The sequence below is a fragment of the Rattus norvegicus genome, chromosome 4 (assembly GCF_036323735.1).
Source record: "Rattus norvegicus strain BN/NHsdMcwi chromosome 4, GRCr8, whole genome shotgun sequence".
NCBI classification, from domain to species: domain Eukaryota; kingdom Metazoa; phylum Chordata; class Mammalia; order Rodentia; family Muridae; genus Rattus; species Rattus norvegicus.
In genome coordinates, this window is record NC_086022.1 from 24,592,309 (window position 1) to 24,606,939 (window position 14,631).

General features: G+C 36.3%; 1 protein-coding gene across 1 annotated transcript in view; it reads left to right on the top strand.

The window, feature by feature from the left end:
- Positions 1 to 14,631, top strand: part of LOC102553320 (uncharacterized) — a 69,200-nt gene that overhangs the window by 44,357 nt on the left and 10,212 nt on the right. The gene's annotated exons all lie outside the window — the stretch shown is intronic.

Here is a 14,631-nt window from a genome sequence, read left to right on the forward strand (position 1 = left end):
TGATTATTTCCTGCCTTCTACTCCTCCTGGGTGTATTTGCTTCTTTTTGTTCTAGATCTTTAAGTGTGATGTCAAGCTGCTGACATATGCTCTTTCCTGTTTCTTTCTGCAGGCACTCAGCGCTATGAGTTTTCCTCTTAGCACAGCTTTCATTGTGTCCCATAAGTTTGGGTATGTTGTATCTTCATTTTCATTAAATTCTAAAAAGTTTTTAATTTCTTTCTTTATTTCTTCCTTGACCAGGTTATCATTGAGTAGAGCATTGTTCAAAATCCAAGTATATGTGGACATTCTTCCTTGATTGTTATTGAAGACCAGTTTTAGGCCGTGGTGGTCTGATAGCACACATGGGATTATTTCTATCTTTCTGTACCTGTTGAGGCCCATTTTTTGACCAATTATATGGTCAATTTTGGAGAAAGTACCATGAGGAGCTGAGAAGAAGGTATATCCTTTTGCTTTAGGATAGAATGTTCTATAAATATCCGTTAGGTCCATTTGGCTCATGACTTCTCTTAGTCTGTCTACATCTCTGTTTAATTTCTGTTTCCATGATCTGTCCATTGATGAGAGTGGGGTGTTGAAATCTCCCACTATTATTGTGTGAGATCCAATGTGTGTTTTGAGCTTTAGTAAGGTTTCTTTTACATATGTAGGTGCCCTTGTATTTGGGGCATAGATATTTAGGATTGAGAGTTCATCTTGGTGGTTTTTTCCTTTGATGAATATGTAGTGTCCTTCCTTATCTTTTTTGATGACTTTTAGTTGAAAATTGATTTTATTTGATATTAGAATGGCTACTCCAGCTTGCTTCTTCTCACCATTTGCTTGGAAAGTTGATTTCCAGCCTTTCAATCTGAGGTAGTGTCTGTCTTTGTCTCTGAGGTGTGTTTCCTGTAGGCAGCAGAATGCAGGGTCCTCGTTGCGTATCCAGTTTGTTAATCTATTTCTTTTTATTGGGGAGTTGAGGCCATTGATGTTGAGAGATATTAAGGAATAGTGGTTATTGCTTCCTGTTATATTCATATTTGGATGTGAGGTTATGTTTGTGTGCTTTCATTCTCTTTGTTTTGTTGCCAAGACGATTAGTTTCTTGCTTCTTCTAGGGTATAGCTTTACATGTTTCTCAGCCATTCGGCATTCCTCAGCTGTGAATTCTTTGTTTAGCTCTGAACCCCATTTTAATAGGGTTATTTGTCTCCCTGCGGTCTAACTTCTTGAGTTCTTTGTATATTTTGGGTATAAGCCCTCTTATATGTTGTAGGATTGGTAAAGATCTTTCCCCAATCTGTTGGTTGCCATTTTGTCCTAACCACAGTGTCCTTTGCCTTACAGAAGCTTTGCAGTTTTATGAGATACCATTTCTCGATTCTTGATTTTAGAGCATAAGGTCTTGGTGTTTTGTTCAGGAAAATTTTCCAGTGCCAATGTGTTCGAGTTGCTTCCCCACTTTTTCTTCTACTAGTTTGAGTGTATTTGGTTTGATGTGGAGGTCCTTGATCCAGTAGGCCTTAAGCTTTGTACAGGGTGATAAGCATTGATCAATCTACATTCTTCTACATGTTGACCTCCAGTTGAACCAGCACCATTTGCTAAAAATGCTATCTTTTTTCCATTGCATGGTTTTGGCTCCTTTGTCAAAAATCCAGTGACCATAGGAGTGTCGGTTCATTTCTGGGTTTTCAATTTTATTCCATTGGTCTATCTGTCTGTCTCTGTACCAAAACCATGCAATTTTTATCACTATTGCTCTGTAATACTGCCTAAATTCAGGGATAGTGATTCCCCCAGAAGTCCTATTATTGTTGAGGATAGTTTTAGCTATCCTGGGTTTTTTTGTTAATCCAGATGAATTTGCAAATTTTTCTGTCTAACTCTTTGAAGAATTGGTTGGGTTTTTTCATGTGGATTGCATTGAATCTATAGATTGCTTTTGGTAAAATGTCCATTTTTACTATATCAATCCTGCCAATTCATGAGCATGAGAGATCTTTCCATCTTATGAGGTCTTCTTCAATTTCTTTCTTCAAAGGCTTGAAGATCTTTTTGTCAGATCTTTCACTTTTTGGTTAAAGTCGCACCGAGGTATTTTATATTATTTGTGACTATTATGAAGGATGTCGTTTCCCTAATTTCTTTCTCTTTTGTGTAGAAGTAGGCTACTGATTTATTTTAGTTAATTTTATACCCACCCACTTTGCTGAACGTCTTTTTCAGGTGTAGTAGTTCTCTGCTAGAACTTTTGGGATCAATTAAGTGTACAATCTTATTGTCTGCAAATAGTGGTATTTTGACTTCTTCCTTTCCAACCTGTATCCCTTTGATCTCCTTTTGTTGTCTAATTGCTCTGGCTAGGACTTCGAGTACTATATTGAATTAGTAGGGAGAGAGTGGGCAGCCTTGTCTAGTCCCTGATATTAGTGGGATTCTTCAAGTTTCTCTCCATTTAGTTTACTATTAGCTACTGAGTTGCTGTCTATGGCTTTTACTATATTTAGGTATGGGCCTTGAATTCCTGTTCTTTCCAGTACTTTTATCATGAAGGGTTTTGGATTTTGTCAAATGATTTCTCAGCATCTAATGAAATTATCATGGGGTTTTGTTCTTTCATTTTGTTTATAAAATGGATCACGTTGATGTTTTTCCATATATTAAACCATCTCTTCATGCCTGGGATTAAGCCTACTTGATCATGGTGGATGATTGTTTTGCTGTGCTCTTGGATTTGGTTTGTCAGAATTTCATTGAGTATTTTTGCATCGATATTCATAAGAGAAATTGGTCTGAAGTTCTCTTTCTTTGGTGAGTCTTTGTGTGGTTTAGGTATAAGAGTAATTGTGGCTTCATAGAAGGAATTTGGTAGTGCTCCATCTGTTTCAATTTTGTGGAATAGTTTGGATAGTATTGGTATGAGGTCTTCTATGAAGGTCTGATAGAATTCTGCACTGGGCAGACCTGGACCTGGACCTGGGATCTTTTTGGTTGGGAGACCTTTAACAACTGCTTCCATTTCATTAGGAGTTATGGGGTTGGTTAAATGGTTTATCTGTCCCTGATTTCACTTCGGTACCTGGTATCTGTCTAGGAAATTGTCCATTTCCTACAGATTTTCAAGTTTTGTTGAATGTAGACTTTTGTAGTAGGATCTGATGATTTTTTTTAATTTCCTCCGATTCTGTAGTTATGTCTCCCTTTTCATTTCTGATTTTGTTAATTTGGATACACTCTTTTGTCCTCTCATTCGTCTGGCTAAGGCTTTATCTATCTTGTTGATTTTCTCAAAGAACCAACTTTTGGTTCTGTTGATTCTTTCTATGGTCCTTTTTGTTTCTACTTGGTTGATTTCAGCTCTGAGTTTGATTATTTCCTGCCTTCTACTCCTCCTGGGTGTATTTGCTTCTTTTTGTTCTAGAGCTTTTAGGTGTGCTGTCAAGCTGCTGACATATGCGCTCTCCTGTTTATTTCTGCAGGCACTCAGAGCTATGAGTTTTCCTCTTAGCACATCTTTCATTGTGTCCCATAAGTTTGGGTATATTGTAACTTCATTTTCATTAAATTCCAAGAAGTCTTTAATTTCTTTCTTTATTTCTTCCTGTTTAATTTTGGTTTCCATAATCTGTCCAGTGATGAGAGTAGAATGTTGAAATCTCCTACTATGATTGTGTGAGGTGCAATGTGAGGTTTCTTTTTTGTATGTAGGTGCCCTTGTTTTTGGAGCATAGGTATTTAGGTTTGAGAGTTCATCTTGGTGGATTTTTCCTTTGATGGATATGAAGTGTCCTTCCTTATCTTTTTGATGATTTTTAGTTGAAAATTGATTTTATTCGATATTAGAATGGCTACTCCAGCTTGTTTTGTTCAGACCATTTGCTTAGAAAATTGTTTTCCAGCCTTTCACTCTGAGTTAGTGTCTGTCTTTGTCTCTGAGGTGTGTTTCCTGTAGGCCGCAGAATGCAGGTTCTTCATTGCGTATCCAGTTTGTTAATCTATGTCTTTTTATTGGGGAGTTGCGACCATTGATTTTGAGAGATATTAAGGACTAGTGATTATTGCTTCCTGCTACATTCATATTTGGATTATGTTTGTGTGCTTTTCTTCTCTTTCTTTTGTTGCCAAGATGATTAGTTTCTTGCTTTTTCTAGGGTGTAGCTTGCCACCTTATGTTGGGCTTTACCATTTATTATCCTTTGTACTGCTGGATTTGTAGAAAGATATTGTGTAAATTTGGTTTTGTCATGGAATATCTTGGTTTCTACATCCGTGTTTATTGAGAGTTTTACTGGATATAGTAACCTGGGCTGCCATTTGTGTTCTCTTAGGGTCTTTATGACATCTGTCCAGGATCTTCTGTCTTTCATAGGCTCTGGCAAAAAGTCTGGTGTGATTCTGATAGGTCTGCGTTTATATGTTACTTGACCTTTTTCCCTTACTTCTTTTAACATTCTTTCTTATTTTGTGCATTTGGTGTTTTGAGTATTACGTGACAGGTGGAGTTTCTTTTCTGGTCCTATCTATTTGGAGTTCTGTAGGCTTCTTGAATGTTTATGGCCATTTCTTTCTTTAGGTTAGGGAAGTTTTCTTTTGGTTTACTGGTCCTTTGAGCTGGGAGTCTTCACTCTCTTCTATACCTGTTATCCTTAGGTTTGATCTTCTCACTGAGTCCTGGATTTCCTTTATGTTTTGGACCAGTAGCTTTTTCCGTTTTACATTATCTTTGGCCGTTGTGTCGATGATTTCTATGGAATATTCTGCTCCTGAGAGTCTCTCTTCTATCTCTTGTATTCTGTTGGTGATGCTTGTATCTATGGCTCCTTGTCTCTTCCTTTGGTTTTCTATATACAAGGTTGTTTCCCTGTGTTCTTTCTTCATTGCTTCTATTTCTATTTTTAATTCTTTCAACTGTTTGATTTTGTTTTCCTGGAATTCTTTCAGGGATTTTTGTGATTCCTCTCTATAGGCTTCTACTTGTTTATTTATGTTCTCCTGCGTTTCTCTAAGGGAGTTCTTCATGTCTTTCTTGAAGTCCTCCAGCATCATAATCAAATATGATTTTAAATCTAGATCTTGCTTTACTGGTGTGTTTGTATATTCAGTGTTTTCTTTGGTGGGAGAATTGGGCTCCAATGATGCCATGTAGTCTTGGTTTCTGTTGGTTGGGTTCCTGCGCTTTCCTCTCGCCATCAGGTTGTCTCTGGTGTTACCTTGTTCTGGTATTTCTGACAGTGGCTCGACAGTCTTATAGGTCTATGTGTCAGGAGTGCTGTAGACCTGTTTTCCTGTTTTCTTTCAGCCAGTTATGTGAACAGAGTGTTCTGCTTTTGGGCGTTAGTTTTTCCTGTCTATTGGTCTTCAGCTGTTACTGTGGGCCTGTGTCCTGAGTTCACCAGGCAGGTCACTTGGAGCAGAAAAGTTGGTCTTACCTGTGGTCCCACGGCTCAATTTGCTTGTGGGGTGTTGCTTTTGAGCTCTCAGTGAGGGTGGCAACCAGGAGGGCCTGAGCCGCCTTTTCCGGGAGCCCCAGTGCACCAGGGTGCCAGATGGCATTAGGTGTTTTCCTCTGGAGTCAGAAATGTGGGCAGAGTGTAGTCTCTTCCGGCTTCCCAAGTGTTTCTGCCTCTCTGAAGGTTTAGCTCTCCCTCCCATGGGATTTGGGTGCAGAGAACTGTTGATCTGGTCCCTTCAGGTCCTGGCAGTGTCTGGAGCACAGGGGACCTGCAGCTCCAGTGCCCCTATCTTCCGGTTCCCAGAGGCCTTAAACAGTTTTCTTTTGAGCCAGGGATGTGGGCAGGTGTGGGCAGTATTGGTGGTCTCTTCTGCTCTGCAGTCGCAGAAGTGCCCACCTGTCCTGGTGGTGAGCTCTCTCTCCCAAGGGGTTTGGGAGCAGTGAGCTGAGGGCAGGGGTCAGCAAGGTTGGGAATCCAGCTAAAAACCGGAAGTGTCTGCTCTTAACTATTGAACCACATCTCTGTCTTCTCTACCCAGTAGTTTAATTGACATCTAAACCTCTTACTCACACAAAACTTCGGGTTTACTTCATCACTCTAATTATTATGAGGAAAATAGATAAGGAAAATAAGAGTAACAAAGTAGCATTAACTTAAACAAGTTGTCAAAAAGTTGACAGCTCTGATAAGCTTAAGACTAGCCACATGGCTTTTCTTTCTGTCAGTTTACTCTACACAAATCATAACATTAAATAAGGACTATAAGTGCAAGATGTCAATGAATGCTCTAAACTTAGAAATCTACACATACTAATAAACTTCATTGCAATATTTGTAATGAGTGACTTAACTCCAAGCCTATATTTGTGTGGGACATTATTTCTGCATTATTAATGTAATTATCAGTGCTTATAGGGCTCAAATTTTCGCACATCCACTGATTTAAAAATAAACCACTAAGATATTCCCTGAGGAAAAACATTTTGTTTTACATCAAGCTTCTATGTCAAGTAAGAAAAAAAGCCCAAAGTTCACATTAAAATTTAAATGAAGCAAAATGAAGTTTATTATTTATCTTGACCACTGTAATTTTTTATATTATCAAAGTACAAGATATATAAACTCTTTTATATGCAGGTATTAGAAATTATTCAGTCATAATATGGTCAGTATTGATTTGTTTTGAACACATTTCTTACACATCTTATACATGAAAGCAGACAACAGTCAGTGAGTCAGTGACATACCTTCATATTTTCTGTTAATTATACGTAGCACATATGTAAATAAAGAACAAACTTCTTGAAGGAAAAAGCATCAGAATTTAAATAAGATCACTCACAAGTACTAAGAAAATATGAATTTGTATCAATATTGATTGTATCGTTTAGAGTTACATGACAAGCTGTGAAGGTATATACATACATATGTATCTATTTATACGTATGGATGTATACCTGCATCTTAAAAAAATTATGTTCTCATTGTTCCAATCTATATTCTGATGGTCTGGATATTCTCAAATGAATTCTAAGTAAATATTTACATCTATAGGTAATTGTAGATTTAACCACTTATCAAAGAAGTATATTTTTTGCAGAAGGCAGAGACCATTATAAAAATCTCCAACTGTTAAAAATGCAGAGAACAACTGACCTTGGGCTGCACAGGTATTACATTTAAAACAGAATTCCTCTATATAAAATCATGAAACTTCACAGAAGAGAAATTAGAAAGAGTGTAAGAGTGGCAGGACCAGGACGACAAGCAAGGAGTATATGGCAAGGAGTTGCATCTGTGATATGGTTTCCCAAATAAGACAATGTCAATACTGATTACCCTGCCAAAGACTATAGGGAAATTTTTTTAAACACCCTACTCATAGATGAAGAGATTATTAGCTGCTGAGAGAGGAAGAATCAGCCTTTTCAAGAGACAAGCTCGATAGGATATTCATTCCCAGTTCATCAGCAATAAACATATAAAATTAGACAACACTGGGCTGGGGATTTAGCTCAGTGGTAGAGCGCTTACCTAGGAAGCGCAAGGCCCTGGGTTCGGTCCCCAGCTCCGAAAAAAAAAAAAAGAACCAAAAAAAAAAAAAAAATTAGACAACACTAAACAGACTCTGCAATTCTTAACTCTATATACATAAGTTCATGCATACACACATTTACACTGTCCAAAAACAGATATACATGCACAAAAATAACAATTAAAAAGAAATGTCATGAAGTTGGTAGAGAAGAGAACGTTGGACGTGTGACAGAAATGTTAATAAGACAGTAATTATACATGACATTCTCATATATAATAAAAATGTGAAAAATAAATTTGGTTCAAATGTAAAATAAAATGTTTTCCAGTGTACCATACAAATATGTCAAGATCCATGCTTATGTTTTTCTTTTATGTCTACAAAGTTTTAAGCATCATGAGGCCTAACTTGATTATAAGTCCCAAGAAAAGCTAATGCTTTTTCTCTTGTGATTCTAACACAGTGATTAATTATACATTATTGATAGAGTTAAGACTCCTATACACTGTCACATTTTGTCAGTGCATTAACAGACTAATTTTTTGCTAAGGCAGTAATCTACTGATCTTCCAGATTGTCCCAGTTAAAGGGAGAAGAAAATGATAATTACAATTATAATCACTAACCATTCTCTTTCCCTGTGTTTTATATGCACACCACACACACACACACACACACACACACACACACACACACACACAAACACACACAAAGTTGTACAGTCATACATTTTCTCCAGTTAGGAACAATAATTTTAGCTTTCCTCTCACCAAACACTTGGTTGTCACTACCATTTGTTCTTGTTGCTCTGAAAATGGAATTTTGCAGTTTTTGTAAGATCATGATAGTTGAGTTATTCATAAGACCTCATGTTTTTTGTCCTTTTTGTCACTCTGCTTGTCTCAATAGCTGTGTAGAAACACAAGTGTGACAGGAAGATTCCTAACCTTATGTGACCTCAGTTTAATTAGTTTTCTTGAGCCTCACAGTATCATGTCTAAAATGAGTCAAATAGAAAATAAATAACAAAACCCTGCTGATAATATAAATTATATTATGTTCATTTTGGATAAGTTTTATTTCACAGACAAAGTTCAAACTGTTATAGATTCATTTTGTTTATTTAGAAAACATGAATTTAGGGAAAATGTGGTAATGATCCATTAGAATACATTACATGTTCTGCTATTAATTTCAAAAAACAATGATAGACTGGAAAGTGATATTGTCAAGCCAATAGAAGAGTTTCCATATAATAATGCTGAATTATCAGCTAACGTTTGTAAAAAAATTATATTCCAAATTGGCAAAATGTACTCGGCTGCAGGCATCTGCAATCAAATCTGTGTTCGGTGATAAGTAAATGAAAGGAAAAAGTGCTGGAGGGGGAAACTTCCCTTTAATGCTTAATGCTGGCAATTGTGTCCAGACTTCTGTTATTCTAATTTGTAATCCTCATAATTCCCTGTCATTTGTTTTTCCAAATATTTCTTTGAGGAAAACAAAACGAAAGGATATGTTTTTAAAAATCAGCATAAGAATTATGGTGAAAAGCATCTAGCCTGGGACATAGAAAAATCTGATTAGTACCCAGACCAACAGCATTTGTCAGTACATCACGGATATTGAGAAATATAGCTCTACACTGGCCTCTCTGAAGATTAATTGTTTCTGATGTGTTAGCTAGGTTTTTAATTAATAGCATCTCTCACAGTATCCAATCTGATGATGCACACCAAGGCTTCATCTCTAAGGACATCTTTGTTATAATTATGTTGCTTCATAAGCATAAATGGAGATAAGAAAAAATGAGTTATGAATCTTTGTCAAAACAAAAACCAAAACAAACAAACAAACAAACAAACAAAGAACAGCTTCCATAGAAGAATGGACCTACAGGAGAGAGCTTTTCCGGTGTGCACATATACCCTTGTTTTTCTCATTGTTTTCAAATGGAGTATTTGAAATACATACAAAAATTCAGGTGTTACTCTTTTTCACCCTTTTATATTAAATTTTGTCCTAGTTAAGGTTACTATATCTGTGAAGAGATCCTGTGACCACAGTAACTCTTCTAAAAGGAAACATTTAATCTGGGCTAACTTACACTTTCAAATGTTTACTCCATTGTTGTTGTGATAGCAGGGAGTTAGCCAGGTATGGTGCTGGAAAATACCAGAGAATTCTACAATTGAGTCTATAGACAATGGAACCAGAGAGTAACACAGGGCCCAGATTGGACTTTTAAGACCTTAAAACCTACCCCTCATGATACACTTCTTCCAATGATGCCTTGGGTTCTCTAACAAAGCCATACCTAGTCCTTGTCAAGGAATGTCACTCTGTGATGACTGAGTATACAAAAACATGAGTCTATGCGGACCATTCTTATTTAAACAACCATATTCTTCTGAAAGTCAGACAGAAATTACTGACATTGTGTGAGTTTCAATTGCCTTGATTTCCTAATTGAATGTCTCAGAATTGTTGATCAAGGAAGAACTGTAGTTAAGAAACAATTACTGTAGAGTAAGCATTCCATCTACAGAAGACACTAACACAAAATGACATAATCCCAGCAAGTCAATACAAATATAGTTAATTAATTATAATCCCTACTATGTATACAAGTATACACACACACACACACAAATACACACACAAACACACACAAACACACACACACACACACACACACACACACACACACTGCTAGAGGTAAAAACTGAAGCAAAAGCAAAATTTTAAGAAAAGAATCCATCATACTAGGTAACAAATGTAATAGCATTTCTTAATAATAAACCACTAATTTTGCTTGGAATTAGCAGCATGCATTGGCTATTAATCATGAGAACTTCTGCTGGGCAGATAGCACAATGAATAGGAGGCAAAAGAACACTATAAATATAATATAGTTGAAACACTTTTGTCATTTTCTTTGAACACAACATCAAAGAGATGAGCAATGTTTTCTGTCTTAAGGGTCTTTAGCTAATCACCAAAAGACTAAGAGTTTCACTGTGGACATACCTGAACATAATAAGTTATGCAAGTTGATTATGAAAAGTGGCGAAGATCTAAACCATTTTCTATAATTTGCATATAGTATAATTATATTTGCTTATTTAAAATAGGTGAAAATGTGAAAAGAGAGCAGACAGAGCAAGTACATGATAAAAAAAAAAGGCCTAATTGAATCCTTTATCCTTTTGATGATTCATTTCCTGAAACACTTAAAACAGTGCATATGGAAGCAGAACATGGATTCATGATGCCAAAAAATAAAATTAAGTGACTGACAGATGATTTGAAAATTTGTGTACAAATGCTATGACTGGAGCAGGGCTCTTTGTTTTCAGCCTATGTCCAGAGGGTACAACTCCATCAGAAATGATTCATACATTACCACAACTAATTTATATCTGATTTAATAAGAAGATAGTTCAACAATTTCAACAATAGAAAAGCTCCAATAAAAAACATAAGAGTAAGAGAAAAGAAGTATAGACAATGGCTTAGTTGAACTGAATCAGTGAAATTTTGTGATTGATCAAACACAAAATTAGAATACCACAAGTACTGTTATAAGGGATGTTTTGATTGAAAATCTCTGCTGTAAGAATGATACTTGAAGTTCTTGTCATACACATCTTTCATTGCTTGGTTAGAGTCACACCAAAGTATGTTATATTATTTGTGAGTATTGTGAGGGCTGCTGTTTCCCTAATTTCTTTCTGAGCCTCTTTGTCCTTTGAGTAGAGGAAGTCAACTGATTTGTTTAATTTAATTTTATATCCAGCCACCACTTTGCTGAAGTTGTTTATCAAGCTTAGTAGTTCTCTGGTGGAACTTTTGGAGTCGCTTAAGTACACTATCATATCATCAGCAAATTGTGATATTTTGACTTCTTCCTTTCTAATTTTATCCAGTTGACATCCTTTTCTTGTCTGATTGCTCTGGTTAGGACTTTGAGTACTATATTAAATAAGTAGCCAGAGAGTGGGCAGCCTTGTGTAGTCCCTGATTTTAGTGAGATTGCTTCAAGCTTCTCACCATTTAGTTTGATGTTGGCTTCTGGTTTGCTATATATTGCATTTACTATGTTTGGGTATGGGCCTTGAATTCCTGATCTCTCCAGGACTTTTATCATGAAGGGGTGTTGAATTTTGTCAAATGATTTCTCAGCATATAATGAAATGATCGTGTGTTTTTTTCTTTGTGCTTGTTTATATAGAGGATTACATTGATGGACTTCTGTATATTGAACAATCCCTGCATCCCTGGGATGAACCCTACTTGATCATGGTGAATGATCATTTTGATTGGTTCTTGGATTCAGTTTACGAGATTTTTATTGAGTATTTTTGCATCAATATTCATGAGGGAAATTCATCTGAAGTTCTCTTTCTTTGTTGGGTCTTTGTGTGATTTAGTTATAAGCAAAATTGTGGCTTCAAAGAATAAATTGGGTAGTGTTACTGTTGCTTCTACTTTGTGGAGTAGTTTGAAGGGTATTGGTATTAGGTCTTCTTTGAAGGTCTAATGGAATTCTGCACTAAACCTATCTGGTCCTGGGCTTTTTTAGTTAGCACTTTTAATGACTGCTTCTATATTTTTAGGGGTTATGAGACTGCTAAGATGGTTTATCTGATCCTGATTTAGCTTTGGTACGTGGTACCTGTCTAGAAAATTGTTCATTTCATCCAGAATTTCCAGTTTTGTTGAGTATAGGCTTTTGTAGTCGGATCTGATAATTTTTTTAAATTTCCTCCATTTCTCTTGTTTTGTCTCCTTTTCCATTTCTGATTCTGTTAATTTGTATACTGTCTCTGTGCCCTGTGGTTAATCTGGCTAACGGTTTTTCTATCTTGTTGATTTTCTCAAAGAAAGAGCTCTTGGTTTTGTTTATTCTTTGTGTAGTTGTTTTTTATTCTACTTGATTGATTTCAGCCAAGTTTGATTATTTCTTACCTTCTACTTCTCTTGGGTGTATTTGCTTTTTTTTTCTAGATCTTTCAGATGTTCTCTCAAGCTGTTAGTATATGCATGCTCTCTCCAGTTTCCTTTTGGATGCATTCAGAGCTATGAGATTTCATTGTATCCCACAGGTGATCTATCCCATATGCAGCCACCAAATCCAGTCACTATTGCTGATACCAAGAAGTACTTGCTGACAGGAGCCTAATATAGATGTCTCTGCAGAGGCTGTGTTAGAGCCTTATTGATACAGATGAGGATGTTTGCAGCTAACCATTAGATTAATCATCTGGAATGCAATGGGGTGCTCAGAGAAAGGACAGAAGTATCTGAAAGGGTTTGCAACACCATAGAAAGAACAACAATATAAACCAACCAAACACCCCCCCCCCAAGTTCCCAGCGACAAATCCACCAACCAACAAGCAAACATTGAGGGATGGAGGAACTTATGGCTCCAGCCTCATTTGTAGCAGAGGATGGCATTGTCTGATATCAATAGGCAGAGAAGCTCTTGGTCCTGTGAAGGCTCGTTTCCAGAGTACAGAGGAATGCCAGGGTGTTGAGGTGAAAGTAGGTGAGTGGGAGTGGGATTATCTTCATACAATCAGGTGGAGGGGAGATAGAGGCGGGAAGAGGGATAATATTTGTAATGTAAACACATAAAATATCCAATCAAAATTAAAAAACAATGATACCTTGCTTTAGCTTAGAATGGTTTTCTTCATGTCTACATAAATCCAAATTATGAAAAATACAATACCCTTGTTACTAAAAAAAAAACTGGTTGGAGAAGTTAATGGGATATATTAATTAAACACCCTATGGCTGAAATATTATAAAAATATTATTTCATTAATACGAACTACTAAAATATATTTTAATTCTCCAGGATCTTATAGCTCATTATGTGAGTTACATAGTTCTTTTGATTCTGGCAAAAGCAAAGAACAATGCAACTTACATTACAGTATCATAGAAAACAATCTTACTGCCTTAAATTCTGCCTCAACTTCATGTCACTGCATCCTCTGACTTGCTCTTAGGTACCCAACTCTTGACAATTCAGTAATTATTTTAAGTCTTACAGTTTTGACTTTTTAAAAGTGACATATTTTGGAAATATGAAGTAAAAAGTCAATTCATTCAGACTATATCAAGTAATCCACACAAATTAGTGTGATTGATCACTTACTATAATTACTGAATAATATTCCATTATAAAATGTACCACAGTTTATCTGTTGAAGAGCATCTTGGTATCTCCCAGATTTTTTTATAATTATAAATGAAAATGTTTACTTTTCATGAGTAATTTTATTCTGAGATGCTCTCAACTCATCAAAACAAATATGTGGTGTGTTTAATTACTAGATGATAATTATAGGGAAAACTATTTTCTATTTAGGAGAGGCTATATAATTTTGCATATTGTGCTAATTAATTTTTATATATAACAAATAAAATCAAATGGCAGCAGGAATTTGGTAGAGGATAATTTTTTTTCTCAATTTAAGAGGACACAAATCAGTGTCACAGAAAGGCATGATAGCACAAGTGTTCTACTTATGATACTAGCAGTGCCTGATCGTGTCTCTTCTTATATTATAAGGCATTACACAGACAGGTATGCCCAAGGAATAGTGGGAAAAGGCTTTCAAAAGACTTTCTATACTGATTGTGTGTAACAGCCAAGCATGCTGAATGCCAAAGACTCATTGACCTCCCAAATGAACATACCAACTTGATATTAACTGATCAAAATACGATTACTGCGGGACATTCTGGATTCAATAAAACTATCTGTCAACAATAAATGAGAATTCCTGCAATTCCATGTACTCATCAAAAGGAATTTTTGATTTTTCGTCTTTTAAGTGTGCTGTGATAGCTCATTACAAAACTTTTATTCATTGGACAGGTGAAATGGCTCATTGGGTTAGGGTGCTAACTTCCAAATTTGACATCTCAGGTTTAATCTCTAGTTCTCAGTGTGGAGGGCCGCCCTCACATTCTCCATTGTATGATGGCGCCAATATCCAGCAGAATGCACCTAGTAAAAGGGCAATACACAAGCGCCTGGTAAATTCCTCACTCAGGGGGACACATATGCTGTGGTACGTCATCTGGCATGTTTGGCAGCGACCAGCCAGAGAGTGACACATCCTAGGTG